We start from the raw sequence: 27,547 nt of genomic DNA on the forward strand, positions 1-27,547 counted from the left end.
TTGTCTTTGTAACTGTTCGATCAATATGTCAATATTTCCAAGTTAATGCACTATGACAAACAGTGTGCCTGTGATTATGACTGGAAATGGTATCTAAAGCACTACATATTGAGATTCAATAGACTAGGAGAACAAATACGTATTATTTTGTACCATGCTTTAAAAGGATAGTTCACCTAAAATGAAAATAATGTCATAATTTACACACCCACGTTGTCTCAAACCTGAATGATTTTCTTCTGTGGAATACAAAAGAATAATTTTGAAGAATGCTGATAAAAACAAGCAAACAAAAAACATTAGATAATTAATAAGTTATTAAAGGCATAATACATGCAAATTTGTCATCATTTATTCACACAAGAGAAGATATTCTGAATTGTTTTTGCCCAGCATACTGTACAATGAACATAAATTGGGTCCAAAACAACCCTAGTGTGTTCTACAAAGTACAGATGCATAAAGGTTAGGAACGACATCAGGAAGAGTAAATGATATTTTTGTTTGTTTGTTTGTTTGGGGTGAACTATCCCTTTAGGATGACATTTATGGTATCCACCCATACATAGCAGAGTCATTTAGTTCACACATCTCAACTCTAATAGGCTAGCTCTATTCAAGCATACACAATATGACAACCTATACAATTTCAAGTTCATTCAGTTCAATTAAACTCACTTTGAAACGGCCAAAATAACATTGCGACTCTATTTGTGCATAACATGATTTCGTGTCATTATAAAACAGTGACATTTTCCCATCTGAAGATGTCATCTCTCTGTTTTTGTGATAATCTGTGTTCCCTATTGCTCTTTTTATGTATCTGCACTGCACTGTTCTTACTCAGAAATTATCCTAAAATATATATATTTTTTGGCCTAATTCTTATTATTGCCTCTGGGTTCTTAAGCGCTTTCACATCTCTGTATATTTTATGTGAGAGAGTGAGTGAAGGAGAGAAAATACAATATTAGGCAAAACAAAAGGAAGTATGACAAGCAGAGATGTGAATGTGAGCATTTAGAGAGACAGTAACAACACAAATACGTCAAAAATTAAGTGTGCTTTCTTCTGTGTGTCACGAATCATAAATCTGTCCAGACCACAGTCTGTGTCCTTGAATACTCCACATTCTCTGCTTTGCACCATGGAAATAGTAATTCTCCAGCTCTCTTGAGAATGTTTTAAGGGCGCATATTTACCCACAGTGAATAAAGAGCGAACAAAGTTTCAGCAGCCTTGAGCACAGTAGAGAAGCCACTCTGCATCCATCTTTCAACTCTACATCAGAAAGAAATGTTTAACCCTCAGCTGGTGAGTAGCTTTGTTAAGATGGTCACGTGCTGAGATTCAGACTCTCAAACAGTCAAATTTATCGGTGCACATGTGAAGAGCCTAGGTGGGTGTTGGGTCTGTGGTTGAAAGATAAGGTGGAAGAATGGGCTTCCCTGCAAACAAGCCCGTTAACAAGCCTTCTATCTCAGTCATTACCCATGGCACATTAGCGATTTCTCTTTCCTTTTCTGGCCATGCCTACTTTACTTATTGACTCCTGCACTGGCTCCATTAGATGGACCTGATAGGGTATGCTCTTCTCAGGAGTGAACTAAATGACAACTTTCAGCTTGCTACAAGGGAAGCCATGGATTTTTAAATGAAATGGATCACATTGACGCACAAGATGGATAAAGACAACACAATGAGATAAGTGAGGGAGAGATTTGTTCCGCTCTTCACCATCTACCTTCATCCGTTGCGTCTTTGCCACCACATATCTCTTGTCACAGAGCCACAACTTGTAAATGTTGGGCAGATAAACCTTTACATAACCCTTAAATGCATTGTTTTACTGTCAATCCTCTTTATCCTCCTCCAAATCCCTTCACAATTATTCCCATTTTTAGCACCTCCTGGATTCAGGCAGAAAAATGTCCTTTACCGCCCCTCATTTAGGAAACTGCCATACCAAATACGAGCCCCTCCCTTCCTGGAATATGCTAATTTCAAATTCCTGCAACGGAGCAAGCTCATCAGCGTACTTATGACAGTCGTTCATGTCACAGTCTGCCAAAATAACTTCAAATGACAGTGGAATAATGTCTGCAGGTCTTCTTCCAAAAAATATAAATCTCTGCCATTGTCAGAAAGTACTCCTGTCTGTATGAAACTCATAATTGCCCGGTTTGGGACCCTCCACTACTACAGGATACACAGCCATAAATACCAATTCACAGAGGACAACGGTTGCCTTGGGGGCCCTTGTTTGTGAAAACTGTGTAGCTTCACCCATGTTTTAACTCAAGAATAGTGATTTACTGAGTCTAAGTAACACATTTTTTAAATTGAAAAACCTAATTTCTTAGCTACTTAGGAGCTTTACTTTTTCCATTTAGGAACAAGCTAGCTCAAACCAACAATTTATAAACAATTCTACCTTAAGTGTTTAACTTGAAACTGAAGGACTCTCTTCAGGTGTGATCAGGGTTGGTCACTTTCCAACAGAGACTCTCAAATTGCTTTATTAAAGGACCCTAGGGTCCAGTGGCCTAATTAATGTCCAGATGGCTGGTATGCATAGAGTTAGTGATATCCCACAGCCCAACCCGTACTTATGTTTAATTAGCATTCTACTTTTAACGGCAATTGAGGTGTCATGCTGTTCTGATGATGCTTTGTAAAAGAATCATGGATAAAAATCACACAAAATATTAAAGTAATTGTCAAAGGTAAATAAATAAATAAATAACTCCATCCATCCATCCAATAAATAATCAAATGTATTTATATATATTTAATATAGTATGCTTCTTCAGCATCATGGTCCTGGTTCACATTGTAAAGCATTAAATTGATACCACGACTATTACTACTATAATAATATACATGCTTCTGCTGTGCCATGGCTCTGATTTTAAAGGTAGGGTAGGCAATTTTCGGCTAGCAATAGCAATTTATCTTTGAAAGTATGAGATCCCACCCTCCCTTCAGAGCCTCTCCAAAGCCACGCCTTCTTCAAAACACATGAACGCACACAGCAGAGTTTGCAAAGCATCACGAGATGAAACAAAATCAGCATAACAAAAAATATTTCTGAAACCAACCGCCTACCCTGCCTTTCATGTATTTTTTTTAGACAACAGTCAACAATAATTTCTGTTCAATGTTGGAATAAAGATATGTCTGGGAAATATGCCTACATTCTACATCCAAGATATTTTAATGCATTTGGCCAGTATTAGTCATTGTCTGTTTCACTTTCATTGAGTATAATAGAAATTATGTTTGTTGTTTTGATCTAGATAGGTCAACATCTCCTGTCTAAGATATGAAACCAGAATAATAATATAAAAACAAATCACCATGTGTGTTGTTACAGGATTGTACAAAGCTGTTAGATAGATGGATAAATAGATTAATTTAAATAATTAAAAAATAAGAAAGAATGCTCGGCACAATGAGGCGGTAAACTTCATTTAATAGCTTTCAAAGAAAAACGTACTGTACAGGTTTATAAATGCAGCTCAGAGTAAGCACAGAAAAATGGGTTTCGGTCTCTTAAGACTCCAAACCTGGTTCACATTTACTGCTCATCAGGCTGGAATAGGGCTCTTCTCCACACAGAGCTATCTGTAGACCCATCTCACTTTCATCTGAATTGAAAAGAGCTCAGCAAATAGCAGCAAGAGAGAGCAGTTTTCGACAATCTGTGCTGTGTGCTCACCGGCACTATGGTATATCCAAGCAGGTGATGGGAACTGAACCATTTCAAAGTGCAGAAATGAAGTTGGCACTAGAAGGGAATTTAATAAGTTGCTTGAAGTTCAGAAGAGGACCACATCATGGACCCCTGCCAGGCAGTGGCCCCACACTGGAGTGTGTGCAGAACACACCTGGGAAAAGATGGAGCTACGGATTTCTCATCAACAAAACCACTGCCAAGATTGAGAGTGTGTGAGAAACAGAGGACCGACTGACCTTTATCTACACAACGAAGCTAAAATAGAGCTTCACTGTAAAGGAAGACTACTATCTCTTTCTCACAGTAGTAAATTGGACATATCCTCTATATCACAAGAGTCCCAAGAGCCCCATTAACATATCCAAGACATCTTGTAAAAGTGAAGAACTTCAAACATCACCTCACTTGACAAAACCTGTGTGCATTTTGCTTGCATAGGACAGGGACCTCTCCTAAATTCAGCCTCATTATCCTTTTCCTTTCCTTTATGTGGCTATCAAACATGATCTCATTAGTATTCACATGCCAATACATATAAATATGCATGTCAATGTAGTGAAAGCATCCCCAGAAAATGTTTACAAATTTGAGATTTATATATTGCATTGAGAGATCAAATACGTTTAAAGCTTAAAAGTGATGACGTATTTACTGCAATTAACACATTTACCTAATTTGACAATGGTTTCATTCTGTTCTGTATGATTTCTAACGAGAAATTGGAATCACTGTGACAGCACATACAAATCAGTAAATGAGTTAAATGTGTTATTGTCACACTGCAACACTGATGCTGTTTCACTTCACTTCCATACTTAGTGCTTTGATGGTAATTATATTCATCTAGACTAAGAGTGCTAATTACTTTACCTTTATTAGTCCATCTGGATTTAATTTATACATAAATTAGCCCTTAAAAGGTCTTAATGTGACACAATTTCTCTTGTCATTTAGTGAAAAATGACCCCCGCTATGACATTGTGTCTGAATATTGAACTTGGTCACCTGCACCACTACAGGCATGGGGTGGTGTGGCGCAATGGATAAGACACATGCCTTTGGTGTGAGAGACCCGGGTTCGAATCCACTGTGAGACACCAATGTGTCCCTGAGCAAGACACTTAACCCCTAGTTGCTCCAGAGGCGTGCGACCTCTGACATATATAGCAATTGTAAGTCGCTTTGGATAAAAAGCGTCAGCTAAATGAATAAATGTAAATGTACCTTTGCAAATGTTCCACCAATCTCTAAATTTGTAAAAGGTTTTACGTTTTACCTAATTGTACAAAGGCACATGTGCACACTTACTGTTTACAAATGGCTATGAAATTTTGAGATCATCATGGACTATCAACTCCCTTTTCTAAAGTAAAAAGGCTTAGGCATTTCTTGTTGCAGATATGATTACAGAAATGGACTGAATTTCAGAGGAAAGAGAGAACAGAGAAAAGAGAGTGAAAGGGAAAGAGAAAAAGATGTGGAATCACATGATTATATTGTGAGGAGTGTGAAGTATGCAGCACATCTTCAGTCTTAACAAAGCATGTGTGTAAGGGGATTCCACGGTCCTGGGGAGAGCATTACTTTGAAGCCTTCCATTTCACAAAGATGGAGGGTGTGTGGAAACTTATGGTAATAGCTTGTCAAGAATGAGAGGCATGGCTGAAGTTCTGTCCCCTATTGTTAACAGGGAGAAATTGAGGTACATTTTGGGATAGGAAAAGGTTCCGGAAATTATTCCATCCACCAGAGACAAACAGCAGGAGTTTCTATTACACTCAAAGCCGTAATGCACACTAATAGCCATGTAATGACTCCAGGATCCCTTTAACATTGTCTGTGCAGCCACCATTTTCCCTCTCAATGTCACTCTCTTGTTAAGCCTTTTGGACCTTTCAAAGCCTTCAAATTCATTAGGGGAGTGTCCTAGGTCCAAATCTTCTTATTCTTCTCATTTTATTTTGTTGAATGGGTTGATTAGAGTGTCACACTGAACCAGAGCACTTGGAAGCCACACAAATACAGTGGAAAAGCTGATAATTGAGAGAGAAACGGCCCACATTTGCAAATGCACAGCCAGAAAAGGGAGAAATGAAAAGATAATGTGCCTTTTCTTTGTCACCCTAAAATACAGCTTGTATTATTTTTTTCAAAATATATGCAGCCCACTTTTATGCATCAAAAGATTTTTGCACCAAAAGATGCATGGAAATACCTCCTTATTATAACTTAAAAAGGCATGCAGTACATAACATATTTTACCATTCTAGTCATACAATAAAAAAATTGGTAAGGGACAACCAACCCGTCACACACACACACACACACACACACACACACACACACACACACACACACACACACACACACACACACACACACACACACACACACACACACACACACACACACGGTAAAAAAATATACATAGATTTAGATATAAATAGACAGATAGACAGACAGATAGATAGATAGATAGATAGATAGATAGATCATTTAAATAATTACATAGATATGAAAGAATGGTGGGCACAATGAGCAGAAAAAGGACTTGCTTAATTTCTACATTTTTAGGTCATCTCATGACATAGTAATTTTGTGACCATACAGTGGTTGCTTTGTTTCTAAAGCAGCCCGGACACCATGTGCAGTCACTCAAACAAAGTCTCTCATCAACTCATCAAATTCTCAGGGTGTAGCCAAAAGCAATTACAGGGAAGCTGGATGGGAAAGCCTAGTGAAGCCTGCCCCCCTCAAAGCCCCCATCCACACTCTCACCAGACCTAATAAGGCCTTGCCTTCCAAACAAGATGAATCATGTTCCTTCTTTTCTCTGCGCCTCAGCACTTTGAGGTGGTCTCGCAGTGTAGCTTTGTAGCCTTATTAGCCCTTACAACGTAATAGACGAACCAATAACGCTTGGGTTTTCTAAACTCCACCTGGAGGGATTGTGAAATAAAGGAATTGGATAGACATGGAGCACTGCAGGGTGTTCGTTTATCACACTATTTGCTAATGCAAAAGAACTGTATGCTTCTTTAAACTGAATCCAGAACTATTGGATACAATAGTTATCCTGCCACCATACCAGGAACTGAACGAGCAAGAAAAACGATCGATTTACCAGAGATCAGCGCAGATCAGTGCAGCATCGATTGTAGCTTTTGAAAGGGAGCAACATCTTAAACCAGCCTAAGCTTGTTTGTATTAGCTAGTCCATTGAATGAATGGATGGATGGATGAATAGATAGATAGATAGTTACTGTATGTCTGAATTAAGATCTCATGTTTAGACCATGACAACGTTATCCTATTGATGGCTTTACTTAGCTCTAATGAAAGGGCTATAAATATCAGCGCCTCGTCAATATCTCACACTTGTGAGCACATCCTTGCCTGTCAGGAGGTGAGAGCTCTGTGACATTGTGACATGCTCAAACACGCTGTCCAAAATGCTAATGCCAACAGACAACTGCCACTTAGACTCCAGGGTTTGACTCTGCGTGCTTGCTTTGAGCAGCTCCTTCTACATACCCCCCGTTCTCATCCTTCCATTCCACATTATATTACACACGGAAGAAGAGAAAAATCAGTCAACAGAAAACTGGTTCAGAACGTCTGCTAACAACCACACCGTTATGTGAGGAAGAAACTTTTAATTAGCTCTAAGAGATTTAGTGCAATGGACTATGTGAAACTGGGCTTAAAATGTGAATTTAAAGGGAATGGAAAAAAGTGAATTTCATTAAGATTAACAGAAACCTTGATTCTTTGAACTTTTAGAAAGCACAAAAAACACAAAACCCAGAGACGCTCTGGCCAAAACACATCTAGAGCGAATGTAATAGTATCTTACCAAATCGGGTGACATCAGTAACTCCTATACAGTAGTTAGCCTCCTGTGCTCCATCTTTATGACTGTCACCCTCCATGAGCTAGAAAATTCTCACGCCCTGTCTAACGCATCAACTACATCACAATGGCCGCTCACTGCTAATACAGGTCCTTGCATTTCCTCGACGCAGATGAGCTTTTTTCCATCTCCAAAAGCATGTAGCTAACATGTTCTGTGTGTTTGATTGCAGCTACAGCAGGTTTTGTTACTTAGTTAAAGCTGGAGTTTGTACCTATAATGCGTAATGAAGCCCGAGGGGCTGGGCCTGGCTCCGCTTCTGATTAAAGGCCCTAATAGGTCCACAGGGTTCAATCAAGCCAGACCCACTGAACAAAGTATACTGCAGGAAAGTGGTGAAGTAAACACTATTGTGCACCGCCGCAGGGACATGCGTCTCAAAGCACACAACGCTAATGATGGTGACACATAATGAAAGAGAGCATGGATGAGAGAGATATATAATTGCATGCATGCATTCGTACATTTGCATAAATGAATACATGCAAACGGTTACAAACACATTTAACCTCATGCTAAAGCTTTGCAAATGTAGCATAACGGAAATCTTCAGAAAAATGAATGCAAAATCCCACGCACATTACTGAAAAGGGGATGACAGATTTATAGGCGCTAACTGTGACGATAGTACCTCCGATTCCACCCAGATCTTAACATCACTGCTGTGCATGCATGGGAGGAGGTTGTTATGGCTTTGAACAGCATCATCCCCATCTGAATGGCTGTTGCTTTTGTACTTGATTACTAGTGTGCTCAATTCTTTTGTTTTGTAAAGCATGTAATCCTTGTTAATGAAACACTACAATACTGTTACTACTATTAAGAGACCATAATCTCACCATCTCGGCTAACCAACAAGCTCTGTCCGTGTATTATACACAGACTATACACTGCAGTCGCAACAATGCAAGAGAGAATTTACAAACTTCAGAGTCAACCAAGGCCAACTATGAAGTGAGCATGAATTATTGCCCCCTGAAAACAGCAGAGGCAGCCAGGGGGTGGCGAGAGCTTGGGGTGTGATTGACAGGTGGTGTTGAGTTGTGATCCATGCAGATTTAACCTTGCAGAGGAGGGTGAAGGGGAGGACAAGCGAGGACCCAAATCCGGCAGCCTGCTTCTCATTGATTTTACAGGTGTGAGGGTCGACAGCGGGCTAAGAGCAAAAGGCTAATGGAGAACACACACACACACTCGCAGTTTCAATATCTTTGTGGGGACTCTCCATAGGCGTAATGATTTTATACTGTACAAAATGTATTTTCTATCCCCAAATCCCAAGCCTACTCCTGAACCTACCCATCACAGAAAACGTTCTGCATTTTTACGTTTTCAAAATAAAATAAAAAAATAAAACAGAAAACCCCCCACATAATTTAGTATGATTATTAATCCATTTCCCTCGTGGGGGCTGCTGTCTGGTCCCCACAATGTAGGTGATCTCAGGTTTTACTATCCTTGGGGGGACATTTGGTCCTCACAATGTAATATAAACCTGTACACGCGCACACACACACACACACACACACACACACACACACACACACACACACACACACACACACACACACACACACACACACACACACACACACACACACACACACACACACACACACACACACACACACACACACACACACACACACACACACACACACACACACACACACACACACACACACACACACACACACACACACACACACAATTTCTGGCAACCACAAATGCTTATTTACTACTGTGAATTTAACAGGATTTTCCCACCTGTTGTTTCACTATAAATACTATATTTTTTATGTAAAACATAAATAAATTAAATTAGTATATAATTTAAGCAAAACTCATGGTGCTTAAAGGCAGGGTATGTGTAATTCCAGATTTTTTTATTTTGGTTATGCTGGTTGAAAGTCTATTCACATCCTGATAGTAATCGCTAAGTTAAGTGGTCTAGTTTGTGCAAGGCGTAGGACCATAAAATGTTGATCAATGGAATAATACTATGTTTTACCTGCCTGTCAACGCATGTATTTTCATACCTCTGTGCACCCTGCTCGCGCAGATATCACACGTCATCAGAGCGTTCAATGCTATGCAGAGTTAGACAGACGTCAGTCACCGAGCACCGCAACCGAAACCGCAGCCACCATTTACAGTTCCTCCTGAACAAAAACAACGAGCTTTGGAGACGTTCTGAAGGGAGGGTGGGATCTTATGCTTTCAAAGCTAGCTCGCTATTGCTAGGCGCTCTGAAAATTGCCTACCCTGCCTTTAAACAAAATGTAAGTTCAAAGGAGATGTTATTCAATTAAGTTGGTTGGTTGCTATGCCAATGTTATACAGTATCAGTTCATTATAAATACAGTTATGGACTTTAAAATGCACAAACACCAAGATCTAATCCTGCAATCCTTCAAATAATATACCATATTGTCTCTATATTTTTGCGATGATATCTGGCAACCACAAATGCCTGTTTGTTACTGTAAATTTAACAAGATTTCTTCTCCTGTAATTTCACTATAAATGCAATGAACATTATGCTTTATTTATGTAAAATAAATTAATTTGAGCAAAAATCATGGCACTTAATCTGTTTATCAATATACACAATTTTTGAATAAAATTGGTTGGTATAAAATGTTAAATTCAGTTATGGACTATAATACAGACACCAAAATCTAGCCCTGTAATGCTTAAAAAATATCATATATTGTCACCATAATTTTAGCCATTACAACGATGTATGGCACAAACAAATGCCTGTTTGTTACTGTAAAATTAACATGATTATTTTTCAGTGTATATCTGTAGACGAACAAGCACTCATGCACACTGCTGTTTGTTTGAGTTTTGTTGACTTTTAGCACACCTACTCAGAAAGACAAATTTATGCATAATTACAGTCTTGCCTTTGAACATACCGACACACTCAAACACTCATACTGTCTCCAGTGCATATATTTACAGACGCTCACACATATTCAATGCCAACACATACACACACAAAGCCATCTGCGTTGCAATAGCATGAATAATCACCACCTAAATGGCATGTATTTAAGTCTACAATTAATCTAATTCGGACAGCACAATGTTTTTACGTCATTTATTGTTAAAACTGACATCAGGGCGTATTGTTAAGGTTAACAGGGTATTTGTTGTTGTTGCTGTGAACAGAAACCTCGAGGAGTGGAAATGTGTTTATATGTTATATAAATCACCCTAAGTGTGACAATAAAATCTTAAACATTGTACATTTCTTGAGGTCGTGTTGGCGTTCAAGTGTGTATGACTGACTGCGTTTGCTGAGGTGCTGTTTCTATGATATGCACACAGAGCGGAACAACAGTCAAGAGCGGGGCTGGATATTGCATTAGCAGGGGGGCAACCCTGTGAGAATAATCACGTTTACCGTATGCAAGGATCTATGCAAACAAACCTCTCTCTCTCCATCTGAGGGGCAAGATTGTGTTTGTGTATTGAGTTTGCATGTCGTAAATACTCCAACTCACACTGTCTTTTAAATGAGCAAGGTTCTGTTGCAGAAAAATACATTATATGCACAAAGACCCTTTTTTTTGCTTAAGACTTCAATTTCCCCTTTTATTCGTTCCCCAACTTCTTCTTCGCAGTGTGGTGTTGTCAGCTTGAATTCCGGATGAAATGGATGCATTTGAAACACGTTTGTGTTTCCATATGAACTATGAAGGAGAAGATAATGGGCCAGATTTGTTTGTGCTAGTAGCAGCATTTTGCTTTGGTGATACATTTATCAGAGCCGTGAGTGAGTGAGTGAGTGTGTGTTGTGTGTGTGTGTGTGTGTGTGAATGTGTGTAGATGCTTAGATTAGAGAGTAGGCTGATAACATTAGGCCTATTAAAAGCTCTTAAGCAGAAACTCTGTGATACAGTAAATGCATGTTTTTACTGTGGTCACCATGCCAAACTGAATACAGTACTGAACTTGAGATAAAGTGTCTGAACTTTAATGCTTCTTCTGCTGAACACAAGAGACGATATTTGTAAGAATATGGGTAAACAAACAGTTGATGGACACCATTGACTTTCATAGTATAGAAAAAGAAAGAAAGAAAGAAAAAAAACTATAGAAGTCAATGGGGTCCATGAACTGTTTGGTTACAGATGCATGGCAGTTGCTCAGTGTTTGGATGTACAAATGAACACAAAAGTATTTTTTTAGTTCCTTCATCCGAGCCTCTGAAGAACCAGTGGATTATGTGAATTTCTGATGTGTAATTGTACAAGTTCAGACAGATAATATTTCTCTCAAAATCGTTCAATACTGTTTATGTATCAATAAATCAAGCCAGTGACTAAACGATCAACCTAACGTCGTTTCTCTTAGTAGGATGAAAATAATCTTATTTAAACTGTGATTAAAATATATACAGAAATAGGCATGTGCCGGTATCAAATTTTCATGCTGCGATTAATTGATTGAGCTTTTATCACGGTATACGGTATTATCACGATATTTTAATTGCTCAAAAGAAATGGATGGATTGGAAAAGAAAAGAAAAAAAAACTTGCATCACAATAGGTGTAATTGTGATTGTCAAAACATTTGGTAACTGAACAGAATTTTACACAATTTTCACGATTTCAATTCAATTCTTGGGATTTGATTTCAATTTTGATTCAATATTGACTCTTTGGATAGATAATAGGTAGGCTACAGTAGATAGCCTACATGTTAATTTTTCTCAAGAAAATATATATCTCACATAATGCTGCAAACATACAGAGAGCCCTGTCAGCTGGTATTATTAAAGGTTAAAAATTAACAAATTAAATATAATTTGGTTTTATGACACAAGTAAAAATATAATACAAATGTAATATAGTGCACATATTTAGCAAAATACTCCTCTCTATAGCTATTTTTTCTAGTCAACTAACGTGTTGGTCATTAAATGGCTTTCCTGAGGTAAATGTAACGTTCTGTGACATAATTGTGCACCTGCAGTTTTATTGACATTTCCGTGGCTGAAAAACACTGATTGATCGATATTATGAGGCATAAATACCTTTCGGTAAGTTGTACTGTATCTTTAAATAAAAACTAACAGATGATCGGTTTGCTTGAACTGAGGCGCTACAGCGATCTGTCACGTCACATTTACAAGCGCCAAAACGGTATTTATTGTCTGAATTTCGTAATAAAATGGACAGAACCTGAGAGCTGAGAATTGTTTTCATATCATAAGTAACCTGCTCTGTCTAGTCTGTCGGTGTCAGTGTCCTCTTTGCTCCGCGATTTTTCTCTGCGTGAGAAAATGGATGTGTGGAGCGAGAGCGCGTGAAAAGTGTCGATTGCGTGAGTCTCACGCTGAATGCGTAGAGTTGGCAGCCCTGCTTTTAGAAGGGGGATAAATCGTCGGCAGCGTTCCTCCTTCCGCCATGCTTCTTCTCCCTGTGAGGATTGTTTACATTAGACTAGAGTGCGCACTGCGCCGCATGCACACAGCGCTTCTACATGTGGGGATTGTTTACATCAGAGTGCGCACGTGTTTCGCGCAGCATATACGCAGTGTTTGTTTAAGCGGTTGATAAGCGAATGCGCGTTCTATAAATATAAATTCTGATCTATTATTTTTCACGGTATTTTGAAGTGCCCGCGATAACAATATTGTGCATATTCATTACCGCGATTTATCGCATTACCGAATACCGGCACATGTCTATACAGAAAGCGATCAAAGAACAATCCCTTTCCAATTGCCCAAGCTGTCAATCACATAGTTTATCTGGACACTTGCCAAAACCCGTTATGAAATCAATGACGCTGTTACACTGCACAACGAAGCTCTTACTGTATTTAGGCCTACATCATGTTTGGATTGGTGAAAGCATTAGTGAGAGTGCAGAAACTGCGTTGCAATGATAAGATCTTCATTTACGCGATCAACAGACTGTCATCTGCTCAATGCTCATCACTGCAACCTTTTATGTGATGGGAATAGATCTAAATGCTTTAAAAACTTCTCACGATTCGTTAATCTCGATAGCTGTAATAGTAAAAACATATAATAGCTGTAATAGTAAAAGTATTCGAGAGAGTTCCACATGTAATGCTAGCTATTTCATATGAAAGCATGTCAGCCAATCACAGCAGTGGGCATTTACACTGAATACTCACAGCAGACACGCCCCTTAAAACAGAGCGTTCAAATCAGAGGCTAAAATCAGGCTAAGAAAAATGCCTTTTATTTCAAAAAAATTATGACAATTTTTTATCTAAAAAACATACTAACATTATAAGGACACCCCAGGAAACATTATAAAATAATAAAATAATCCATGCCATGACCTTTAAATAAATAAGATGGTATTTAACACTTAATCTCACTGATTAAACATAATAGTGCAGTATGTGGTACAATCAAACAGTACGCATCTACAATTATCTACAATAACCAATGAGATCATGTTGGGTTTGGCGAGGAGCTTTACTTCTCTGATGGTGGGGAAATTCCCTACAGGGAATTTATTTATGGGTCACGCAGCATGATTAATTGCATTAATCGTTTTATCGCACTATTTTCTTTATAATTAAACACACTAAATTAACATGTTACATTGACAGCCCTATTAACAATGACTTATTAATTTTAATTCCAACCTGGTTATGAAAATGAGCTCATACACTAACTGGATCCCAGCATTATTAAAGGGAGTCACCTTCCTAACTGACTCAGACAGCAAAAGACGTCTGAAGCCCCCGGCAACAGTCTGACCCGGGTTTTAAACACAAAGTCTCTGTTTACTGAGCTTAGAGAACAGGGACTGACCGCACGTCTACCGCTGTGTACAGTAGCAGCACGCTGAGGCTGATAGCAGCAATCTTCTCCAGACCTCTCTATCTCTCTCGCACCCAAACAACCGAGCCTTTAATCCAGTGAGGTATGGACAGAGCCTTGGGGATTACTGTAAACAAGCGGGGAGCCGAAGATACACTAAAAATGAGTATCGGTTATGCTCCCTGCCTCCCTCCGTGGCTAGAAATATCCAGGGCTTTTGGATTGATCTTCAATGCTCTGGTTGCTTCTGCCAGTCCGTCCCGCGCCGCCCTATCACCCCGTGCAATTGGTCAAGCGACCATGACATGGCGTCCCTATATGAGAAGCAAGGATCGTCTGCAGGGTTTATTAAATCCCGGCTAATTGCAGCAGGCAGCCTTCCTTGGGCGGGTGTGTATGTGTGTGTGTTCTGTCAAATGGAAAAGTAGTCGTGATACGGCACTGGCAGGCCCTGCTTGGAGTGCTAGCAGCAACACAGCGTTAAATTGAACAGAGGTGATGTGAGAGGAGAGGAAATGTACTAGAGCGGGACCACAGTGTGGAGGCACACTAATGGAATGAATCTAGAGTTGGGCAGACATGCGGTCTGTGTCCCCTCTGCAGTCTCACCACTAATCTGATGATTTCCAGCTCTGTGTCCGGATCACTTGGTGGCGCAATATCATTTGAATGTGAATAAGAGGCAATAGGATCTGACAATATGTTTCAGATACGATAAATGTATCTCGGATGTTGCTGTCTTTGCGGCGCATGGTTATTCTACAGCAGTGCTTCTCGACTGGTGGGCCGCAGGTCTTTTCAGATAGAGTTGTGTAGAGCAGGGAAAAGACAGTGATGATAATGCAGTGATGATTAACCCCAAAATGCATATGTGGAGGAAATTTACCCCCACATTCTTTTATACATTCATGTCAAGTCAAGTCAAGTCAAGTTTATTTGTATAGCGCTTTTCACAATACAGATTGTATCAAAGCAGCTTCACAGTATTAAATTAAAATAATACAACAAAGTTTGTTTCAAGAGGAATTTATTGATTGATAAAATTAAATTAAATATCCCCAAAATATCCCCAACTGAGCAAGCCAAAGGCAACAATGGCAAGGAACCGAAAAACTCCATCAAGTGACCTAATGGTGTCCTAAAACTCCATCAGGTGACCTAATGGAGAAAAAAAAAACCTTGGGAGAACCCAGGCTCAGTCGGGGGCCAGTTCTCCTCTGGAATTTATGAGCTAGAGGCCGGATTGTAGTTTGAACTGTAGGATTATATGAATGCCTGGCTGAAGAGATGAGACTTTAATCTAGTTTTAAACTGGGAGAGCGAGTCTGAGCAACGAACAGTATCAGGAAGACTATTCCAGAGTTTTGGAGCCAAATGTGAAAATGCTCTCCCTCCTTTGGTGGTTCTGGATATCCTAGGTATGACCAAAAGCCTTGAATTTAGTGATCTTAAAGAGCGCGATGGATTATAGGGCGATAGAAGATCCGTTAAATAGACTGGAGCTAAGCCGTTTAGGGCTTTATAAGTCAGTAGCAATACCTTGTAATTAATACGGAACTTTATAGGTAACCAATGCAGTGATGATAAAATCGGTGTTATATGATCATATTTTCTTGATCTCATAAGAACTCTAGCGGTGGCATTTTGGACTAACTGTAGCTTGTTTATTGAGGATGCAGGACAACCAGCTAATAAAGCATTACAGTAATCCAGTCTCGAGGTCATGAATGCATGAACTAACTTTTCTGCATCAGAAACTGATAGCATATTACGTAGCTTAGCAATGTTTCTAAGGTGGAAAAAGGCTGTTTTTGTAACATATGAAATATGATTTTCAAAAGACAGGTTGCAATCGAGTATAACACCCAGGTCTTTTACTGTAGAGGATAAAGTAACAGGACATCCTATGATGTTAAAGTTGTATTGTGCGAGGTTTTGTGGGCGGTTTTTTGAACCGATAAGTATTACCTCTGTCTTGTCTGGATTTAATAAAAGAAAATTACGCGTCATCCAATCTTTTATATCTTTAACACACTCTGTCAATTTGGAAAATTTTGCGTCTTCATCCGGCCGTGATGAAATATATATTTGAGTGTCATCAGCATAACAATGGAAACTAATTCCATGTTTCCTTATAATATTTCCAAGTGGCATCATATATATTGAAAATAACAGAGGGCCTAATACAGATCCCTGCGGCACTCCATAGTTTACTGGAGTTATGATCGATTTTTCTCCATTTAAATAGACAAAATGGTAGCGGTCAGATAGGTATGATTTGAACCAGCTTAGTGCTTGTCCTTGAACACCAGTATAATTTTGTAGTCGATCTAAGAGTAATGTATGATCTATAGTATCGAACGCAGCACTAAGATCAAGTAAAACTAGTATTGAGATACAGCCTTGGTCAGAAGCTAAAAGTAAATCATTTGTGATTTTAACGAGCGCAGTTTCAGTGCTATGATGCGGTCTGAATCCAGACTGAAACTTTTCATAGATATAATTTTGTTGCAAGAAAGAGCCCAGTTGAGCGGACACCACTTTTTCTAATATTTTAGACATAAATGGAAGATTTGAAATGGGTCTATAATTTGCTAGATTATTATGATCTAATTGTGGTTTCTTAATGAGAGGTTTTATAACTGCCAGTTTAAATGTTCTTGGAACATGACCTAAAGATAAAGACGAGTTAATAATATTGAGGAGAGGCTCTTCCACTACAGGTAACACTTCTTTCAGTAGTTTAGTTGGTATAGGATCTAATAAACATGTTGTTGTTTTAGATGAAGTGATAAGTTGTAGTCTTTATCAATGTTATTATTGGTAACTAAATCTATTAAAAATCATTTTCGGTAATTGAAATAAAGTAAATTATAAATATAAGTTGAAAAACTTCAGCCCAACGCAGTTTTCACGTCCTGCGCAATGTTGTTTAAATAGCAAATGCATTTGGGCCCAGTTGTGTGCCTATGGGTGTACTGGTCTGAAAACGAGTTCAGGCGCATTGTTGGGGTGTTGCTATTTTGAGGCAACTGAAATAGACTGCGCCATTGACCAACTGAAACCTGGTCTGAAGTCAATGGCACAGTATATATTTTTTTATTATTATTTAAAGAGCGTGTTAGTAATGTGCGCCAGCGCCTATAGACGGATCCACAACATGCGTACACTTCGTCCCGTAGATGGTCTGCTTGCACGCTTTAACCTCGCGCACAAGCAGATCCGTTTCCTCGCTCGAGAAGCGTTCAGATTTTTTGCTTGCAAATTCCATCAAGTAAATAGCGAATTCGCCATGGCATGATCATTAAAATAGGGCTCTTTAAGTCCTAAAATGACTAAAACTAAAACTGATTTAAAATTTTTTTTAAAGCTAATAAAGTGACAAACAATATAACATAACAAAACTTTAACTGAAATTAACAAGAAAAATAATACTAAAACAGCTTTGTGGAACACAGATTCCACAAAGCTGTCTTTGAGCTAAAAAATAAATAGCCTAGATAAATAAATACATAAATAAAAATGTTTTATTGTCAAGACAACTAGTTTTATAAACAATATACATCTAATTGTTACCCAATTATTTTTGACCCAGACATGCATTTAAGTGGGGTAAAGTTACAGTAGCTATGGATTTTAGGGTTAAAAGGGAGTAGAAAATATCATTCATATTAATGTTTATAGATTTCCTAGATTTTAAGCAATTACGACACAATGCTGGGTTCACCATTTGACACTGTGCATCTAAATCAGGGTTCTGAAACTAAATCAGTTGAGAATCACTGCTGTAAAGTACAATAAAAAGTTTTGCATGAAAGGTGCACAAAAATGTAGCACCAATTTTTAGTAATGGCACACTTTACTGTCTTTCATCGTTATGAATCATTGATTTCTCATTCAGCGCTGATGAAACAGCCTCTCTTGGCTCAATCAATGTTTCTGCAACTCCTTTTCCTACGGTACCCCCTCTAGTATACTTAGTGTAAACACACAAATTAGTCCAGGGAATCTGCGTTTGAACTCCAACAATAAGGCAAAGATTTATGAACAGTTACATTTTGCATCCAATCATACAACATTCAGCCACAAAAGACAGTTTGCTAGAAACATGCCACTGAAGTTTTGGATTTAGACTCTCTAACAGCACTCCAAATGGATAAACTGAATAATTTGTTAAAGTGCAAATGCTTAAGATTAGTTTATGAAGCTGCAACCCTCAGATGGAACAGCGGACAAAAATAGGTCAACTGTAGCGTTTGAGTATAATGAAGCTTAAAATTAATACTGAAACTCATTTCTTCTGATAAATAAACTAAACTATCAACAAACAAGCTAAATGGAAACAATTATTGAGAGCATGAGGGTCAAACTGGAAAAGCTACTAAACATATCCATCTAGTGATAAACTCAGATAAAGCATTGTTAAACTTTTGTTATTGTTATTGGCAAAAACATTTCTGTCCATCAAAGAAAGGGTATACTGTAAACCAGACTGATGGCAAGTGGAGCTATACACTGACATATAGCACACCTACACTATAAGGCTATAGTCTTGAGAACTAGTTGCATTTGGTATGAACACTCACTTGTCAGTCCATTCTAGCTGGAACATATGGTTACCGTTGTGTTTTTCTGGCTTGGAGAATGACATGATGACACTGCAAAAGCTACCACACATTTTAAAACTGAATGATTGACAACTGAGATGCACATTCTCCATGCAGCAAAAAGAAGTGCATATAAAACAAAAATCAGTCGAAAAAATGGGGAAAAAATAACTGGCAACTCTAGGTGAGTCACTGACAATTCCAAATTATTTTCTAAAACAGACAGTTCCAGTCCTGGTGTCCTTGATTACTCAACAAACATACACATGTGACCTCATTACATCAGTATTAATTTTGGAAAAATTATTTGGGATCACAAATGGTTGCTGTCAGGGATAAACAATTTTAACTGGCATTTTTAACTGTCTGGACACATTATGATACTTATTTGTTGGCCTTGGTAAAATGTAGATGACCATAGAAGCCTCAAGCCTTACAAAAAGCGTTACTATAGCTAGCATCCATATCTTTCAATAAACCAGGTAAAACCACTGGGTGCACATTATCTCACCTAATAATATTTATGAGCCAGGCATATAAAGTTCATAATGTGTCTTATATCATTCTTATTGCCCTGGTTCCTGGTTTCAAAGACCTGATGATTGCTATGAAAATAGGAGATCATCTTCAGGTAAGTTTGAGAGCATCCGCCTCACAAATAAATACACAAGCAATCACACAAAATCAACACCTGCACTCTAAGAAACGTTGGGTTGTTTATTGTTCCCAATTATGCCTAATGGGCTAGTTGGTGGCACCAGTATTACACATTTTCATAGCTGCTTGCATTTCCCGGCAGTAAGAAACAGGACTGCAAACACCTGAGGCTTTCTGGAGGCTAAAGACTGCTGACCTGTCATTCTACCTCTATCTCTGCCTCATACACATAGACACACACCCACACAGCTCAATATTAGTTGTAAAAGTTTTAAAGCAGCTTTTTCTTTCTCACCCTGACACAGCTTACACTGTTCTACTTTTAGAAGTAACCTTGTGAAAATCCTGAAACGCTGTACTGTAACAATCCTAAAGCCCAGGGCTATTATCACTCACAATACTTTGAAAATGCCTGTTTGGCATAAAATAGAAGATGATGAAAATAGATTTATTTATATATATTGGTTACACCAAGTGGACAAAGTGATAGAAATGCTGAATATAAATATAGTTTGTATTCTGTATATCTATGCTTATTACAGTATCTCCCCCTCATATAAACCTTGTGGACACTTACGTGTACATGAACAAGAAAGATTTAGTAGATCTACTTAAACAGTAGATTTAGTCGACTAAAATCGAATTTAGTTAAATTGTAATGCTCTAAAATTTCTTAAAAATTTTGAAACTCATTATATACTCTTGAAGAAAACATATTAACATATTTATTTGTATAAATTAAATAGAGATTAAACCTTATTAAAGCTATTAAAGTTATTCAGTAAAGAACATTGAGTGATTTTCTCTTTTTCTTTTGTTGTTTGATTAACATTAATGATGGACCTCAGCAGTTTTATTAGACTGCTGCCACTTTAAGGCCGAATGCACAGATCATGATACACATCCGATATTCTCCCAACTGTTTACATTCATTTAACCCTCATGCTCTTCGCGTGTCGGGCAAAAATGACCGAAGAGCACCAGAGGGTTAAGATATAACTGACTTTGTCTACGAGAATACTCGCCAAAACGGACATTTTGACATAATTTTGTGTTTATTTGTCCTTTCAAGCATGGAAAGAAGTGAAAGAGTGCTCAATTCAGTAAACGTGATCTGATTTAAAGGGTGGCTTTCTATGTGTGCAAAGAAAATCGGCCTGAATTGAACTCTCTTAAGCGTCATCACGCTTTTTCAGATATAGCCATGCCTGCTCTTCTCTTTCTCCCAGACATTAACATTTTTTAACGTTGAGACATGCAGCAAGTGTATGCCAACGTATGTTCCGCCGGGAAAATCAGCACGCTACAACTCAAGTAGTTCAAGTCAATTCAAGTAGTTCTGACAGTCCAACTTTACTCAGCGCACAGAATCAGAATCTTCACCCATTACCAGACTTAATTTCCCAGAAGTCACACTCACAAACGTATCAGTTCTGACTGGATCTCTTCCCAAATCATCCCTCCTTAACATTTTCATCTTGTTTTTTTTCATTCGCAAAAATGTCAATAGATTTTCATAGTTTTTGTCATTCAATACTGGTTTTTATTTAGTTATCTCCTTTTTGTCAGTAAAAAAAATTACGTTGACGAAAATTATGATGCAAAATATTTGTCAATGAGATTAACACTGGAAAATTGTAAAATTTACTGAACAATCCATTATTTAAATGAGCAAATGCTCATTGTGAACCTAATTTGTAATTTCCTGATACTGCTCACTTGTTTCCTCCAGTTCAGATTGAACTTAAAGGTGCTCTAAGCGATCCCAGTAGTCGTAACTTCTTGTTGACATTCGAATTGTTGTCAAACAAAACAGAGGCTAGCTAGACCCTCCCTCCTCCTCATCCCGTCTCCTCCCTCCTCCCCTCCCTTCCGGCATAAAGGAAAGTCAAAATAGTCACTACAAACAAAGTTAAGTTTTACTGATACTTCATTCAATGTGTAATGTCGCCAAGTTAGATAAATGCTTTTATATATTGCAGAACAGAATGCAGAAAAAGAGAAACATTATCTTAATCGTTTCGCCACCTGAGGTTATAACTATAACGTTAGCTCCCATAAAAGGACGCAATAATACCAAGATAACGTTAGCTTCGCGTTTCCCAGTGAGCATAAACAACGGTGGCGGCGTAAACAAATTTAGTCAAAGTTGTCAATAGCCTATAAATTCAAATTCAAATTCATAACAAACCGTGGGTGAAAACAGTCATTCACACAAATTGTCGCCCTACTGTGAATTTGCTTGATCATTTACTATAGAGATTGATCGCTAGCTGAAACATATATGTTGTATTCACCAAAGTTAACGCTGACTGCATAGTTCTAGCTAATTACATTCTTGTGTTGGTTTGGCGAACATGAACGTCAGTTTAGAAAGAAAAATGGATTTACCTGTTCTGCAAAAACAATGTAAATTCCAATGTAAATTCGGGACTTCACGCGTTCCTTATCCTTGTCCCTCTTCTTTGCAATTTGTTCATCGAAACGTCGTCTCGTTGGTCGTGTTTCTGCCATAATTCAAACTTCCCTCTTCATGCTTCTCTCTCCTCCACACAGCCCCTTCATGTGTACGCGCACTAACCCCCCAAACCCCACCCTCCAATGCTTCTTGTCGGTGATTGGCTGGAGCACTGTTTGTTGTGTTTCGTGGTGCGGGTGAGCCCAGTTTGTTTTTGTTGCCGTTTGTGGAGCCTGTGGTGTCTAGAGAGACCGCGTTTTTTTACAGTGTGTTCAGGGGACAGGCAGCTAGCGGATAGTGAGGAGATGTTTTCTGTGTGTGACAAAAAATTTTTGGGCCTAAAAAACGAGTCGCATCACTTAGAGCACCTTTAAGTATCTCCTCCAATGTCAATTAGGGCTAAATCTACTATCGCGCCTTCTCTCCTCTGATTTTCCTCACTTCTGCTCAACTTCATTATTATTATTTTTAATATGTAGCAGGAGTTTAATATTGAACACTTGCAATAAATGATTGATTTATAATCTTTTAGAAAATGCTGAATGCAGAGATGTGTAAAGCATATTACACAGCCAGCCGGTTATTATCGCAAAATAAACCCCAACAGGGTGATCAGGACCTTGAAACATTTTCAAGTACTAATACTAAACTGACCCGAGAAACCAAAAGACAGATCAATGCCATCTAGCAACAAATCATCAGTTAAATTAAGCTTTGAAACAGTATGAGAATGCCCCGTTTGCTGAAACCGACTCGACAAGTTTGATAAATGCCCAAAACGACTGATTTGAAATTAAATATTGGTAAATGTTCGACACTTCTTGAAGCAGTGTTCCAAAAGCAGCCATCACTACTATACAGTGTTGCTATGGACGATGAGGATAATATCTAACCTCAACTGATCAATCCAAGTATTCCATAGAGCTGTTAAACAATCATGTAGAAAATAATCTTATACAATATCTCTGCTACGAGCAAGATCATGTGCAGTGAATGCTTTAAACGGTGTTCGGATAAAGATAATAATTTTTTTTTTTTTTGATTTAAACCTGTTTGGCACACAAGGTTTGTAGGTTTTGCCCATTACCACAATTTCGCTCTCTATGTAAACACTTTACTAGCATTTAATGTATGCGTGTCCATGTACGTTTTGACTGAAAATCCAGAGAAAAACTATTTCAATGAATCCTTTCTCATTAAACTGTGTTGGACAATATACTCAAACAATCACACAGATCACAAAGACCAATGTTTCCCCCTAAAACCCTCAAAGAATATTTGGGGGTACAGCTAGTTATCAGTAGCCTGAATGTGTGTTGATAAATTATTGTAAGTTGTCTTTAGCCCTATTCGCACGGGATTAGTATTACCCCTGGACCTCTGTAATTATGAAATTACCCCCTGACGTCTGTATTTTTGGTGGCTCATTCACACGGGCAAATAAATGTTCGTAATTCCCTCGAGTTTACGGACTTTACAGCGTGCGCCCACCCATTCACACTTCACTAGCTGAACGTGCTGAAACGAAGATCGCGCTGCAGTATTGCAATTCAAAAAAAAGAACTTATTTAAAACCAATTTATTAGAGAAATATATGATATATATTATAGAATATGATATTATTGTATAAATATATAATATATCTTCTTTTTCTTTTATTCTTTGTCCATATTTACAACAAGCCTGCCTGAAGAAGGTATTATAAATACCGAAACGTCACGATAGGCTTGTTTTTCTATTCATTTTAATTGGTTTATTTCATTTTATATCATTTTTACTCTTTCACACTTTGATTTCTTGAAATACTTACAGGATGGACGTCTTTAGAGGCCGTGTGAGACAAAGAAATGCTCCACGATACAGACTACTAAATTACACTACCACAAAAAGCGTCCAAACTTTCCAAAAGAGCTTCCATGTTGTGCCAAAATACTTAATTTGACGTTTTCATGACAACGGTCCGAGTTGAGCTTCTGGATCACATCTTTACTGTAGTTTGTTTTCTCTTTTGCAGCACTTCATAGTTTTTATTGGAGAAAAACTATAATCGGATTGGAGTAGAGCACATTGAGAGATTTTATTGTTAATATAGTTTTAATACAGATGTAAAATAAACGGCCCATAATGGTTATTACGTTCTTTAGGAAACGATAGGCTCACAGAAAAACAGCCCAAATCACAGACATGGGGATTCGCACGGGACTGGTATTATCAGAGGACCCCTGTGTTGGCCGAAATACGGTAGGTAATTTTCGGGGGAATTTTTACAGACATTTTTACAGACATGGCAGATTCGCACGGGATAAAAATCACAGACGACCTCTGCGATTATTACAAATTACCGGAGGTCCCTCGGTAATACTAATCCCGTGCGAATAGGGCTTTTGACATGAAAAGCAGAAGAGTGAACATTTCAAAAGGGTTTCCACTAATTTCTGTTCGGCCTATTTCCCATACAACTGGGAAGGTCGAAGAGCAAAAATGGCTGAATGCCGTTTGAAGGAACCAAACTGATTCATGTTGAGGTGAGTCCTTTACTCTGGAAGCACTCTGATGGTTTCAAATTCAAACCAATGACTTGTGACATTGAATATTCTAGACCCCGTTCGTCTGATTGATTGAAAAGTACCGAGTTGTTCTCCCTTTCATACACACAATCTCACCTACAAATTAAAATCTTAATTCATACCATATTACATGCACTGTATTGCAGAACCAATTGTGTAGTCTCACTCTCAAGCCCATAGTCTGAAATCCATTATTTATTTTTTATTTATCCTTTATTTTACCAGGTGATGTCCCATTGAGATATTCAAATCTCTTTTACAAGGGAGCCCTGGGGCAACAATTACAAAAGTTACACAGAATCACCGAAACAGACACAACAAACAAAACAGATTTACAGTACATGTAAAACAATTTAAGAATGACATAAAGGGGTCATTGAAAACATGTGCATTGTTCAAATTTGGAACATTTAAGTAATTGTTTACAAAGTTCAAGTGGGATAAAAACAGAAAGCTTCAAAACTTTTTGGAGCAAATTCCAACACCAAGGAGCAGCATAACTAAAACCAAATTCAGTTTTTATACGTGGGATATTTAGAGCCAGAATGTTAACGGAGCGGAGATTGTAAATGGAATGATTCCAGGTCAACAGACTAGTAAGGATGAAATTACCGTTAATAGCTTTGTAAATAAAAAATATGCCAGTGGAACCATCTACGCAGACCTAAAGAGCTAAAACCAGTCGCCTCATAAAGATGCCCATACACCACACTGCAGAGTCTATAGCGCAGCTGTGTTTGATGATTACAGAGGGAATGTATTAGGGCTGTCAACGAATATTCTAAATTCGAATATATATTCGAATAGTTTTAAAAAACAGAAATTCGAACGTGAAAATTAATATTCGAATGTGAATTTCGAATATGGAAAAACACGCCCGCGGAAGCAGAGGCGCGGCTGTCTGCTTTGCGAGTGGGCGCGCGCGCTGCCTGAAGCCTTGTTTATACTTTCGCCTGTCTCCGCAGCGCGAGTCTCCGCAGACTCCCCCAAACGGACGAGGCGTTTATACTCAACGCGCTCGCCGTTGTACTATTCTTTGAAACGATAGGGGGCGATTCGCGCTCGTGCGGACGCATCGAGTATAAACAAGACTTGAGGGACAGGTCACACGAGTCGCACTGTCTAGCACAGCGTCACTGCTGAAAGTTGACAGTGCACTAAAAGACAATGGAATAAATTGCAGTCAGTTTTTCCTTTTTTAATACAAGCACCAATAATGTAAGTAGCCTTTTTCTTTTTTAATAGCACTTTCTTTTTTATGAACCTCAGGGTAAAAGTTCTTTGTTGTCACATTTCTCGGAATTGTGTGCCTCATTTTATTTAAAGTTAACAGAAAAGTTCCATGTTTACCACAGCTCGCTCGGAGCGTTCAATGTCGGTTCTATACTGTAAAACTTCAATTAATGTTAATACATTTGTTTCAATCACTGAATGAAGCCTGCTATATTTGGGGCAAGAGTCGCGACCTTAAATTGCTTGCACAAAACTCTTGATCAGCACTCAACATGTGCTTATTGTTGTTCATTTTACCGTTATGAGCAGAGAGAGCGTGAGCGCGAGGGCGCGAGAGAGAGAGAGAGAGAGTGCCTGCGAGTGAGCGAGACTGAGGTCTGCGGTCTTGGCCATTAGTTTATTTACTTGGTTTTGTGTTGGTAATACATTGTCAAATATGTTTAAACTTAAATTAACTACCTATACAAGTTATGTATGTCTCTTTGTATTAATTTGTCCTGTTATTGACGTAATGCTCGTCATTGAAAAAATGCGCAACCAGATGTTCGAATAGTTCGAATATTCGTGTGTTTTTTAGAGGGAATATTCGAACGTCATTTTTGAGCAATTTTGACAGCCCTAGAATGTATAGAATGTTCTGCTACGTTTGTGAGTGTGACTTCTGGGAAATTAAGTCTGGTAATGGGTGAAGATTCTGACTGTCAGGATCTGAGACATCAGCTTCAAAGCTCCAATAAAGTTTCATTCACTTTCAAAACAACAATAGTATTCTGATTGTTTTAAATGTCATGATGTAACATGCTATCTCAGCCTCAGTCTAGACATTTCTCCTAAATATTATATATGCATTATTGATATAACTATCCAACTACTAAATATCTGCCAAAAATGTCTCTCCTGACATTTTTAACTGTGCTGACAAGGTGAACAGTTGCTTGCAGGCTGTTCCCATTTGCATAGAGGGTAATTTCTGACACATCACTGATTCCTGTTTTCCTGGAGATCCTGTGGTAATGTGGCTGCATTAAGGATGGAAGAAGATTGCACACCTTCAGTATTTCTTTCTGTTGCAGTGATCAGATTACTTATGACATTTCTTCAATATGATTTGCTGTCTTACTGCAGGCTATAAAAGGACATCAGCTGTTGTCTTTGATAAAGGGGCTTTTACCTGTCAGCTCTTACCTATTTTTATATTCAACATTTTGAGAATTATCTGCTGTGTATTTATTCATTAATACTTCAGTCAGTACTAAAGTAATAACCTTTTGAATTGTAAAATTTTGAGAAATATTTGTAATTGTATCACTTATAGGTATAAGAGAGACCGGGCCAATTTTGGACTGTCCCATACGAAAGATGACCGATGATGACCAAACTCCTAAATGGTGATCCTACGTCGTACATTGAGAGAGGTTCAAAGATGGCCGTTGTCACGGTCTTACGGCCAAAGATAGCCTGTAAATAATTGTACATGTGCGTAAAGTTTAATTTTAAAAAAGCAACATTTTGAGCAAGAAGCTAAGAAAAATCTGTTTTTGTCACACATT

At 38.3% G+C, this 27,547-nt stretch overlaps 1 protein-coding gene across 6 annotated transcripts in view; it reads right to left on the bottom strand.

The window, feature by feature from the left end:
* The window catches only part of lingo2 (leucine rich repeat and Ig domain containing 2), a 275,152-nt gene that overhangs the window by 16,691 nt on the left and 230,914 nt on the right, over positions 1-27,547 (bottom strand). The gene's annotated exons all lie outside the window — the stretch shown is intronic.

This window comes from Leuciscus leuciscus (assembly GCF_965113295.1).
Source record: "Leuciscus leuciscus genome assembly, chromosome: 8".
Lineage (NCBI taxonomy): Eukaryota > Metazoa > Chordata > Actinopteri > Cypriniformes > Leuciscidae > Leuciscus > Leuciscus leuciscus.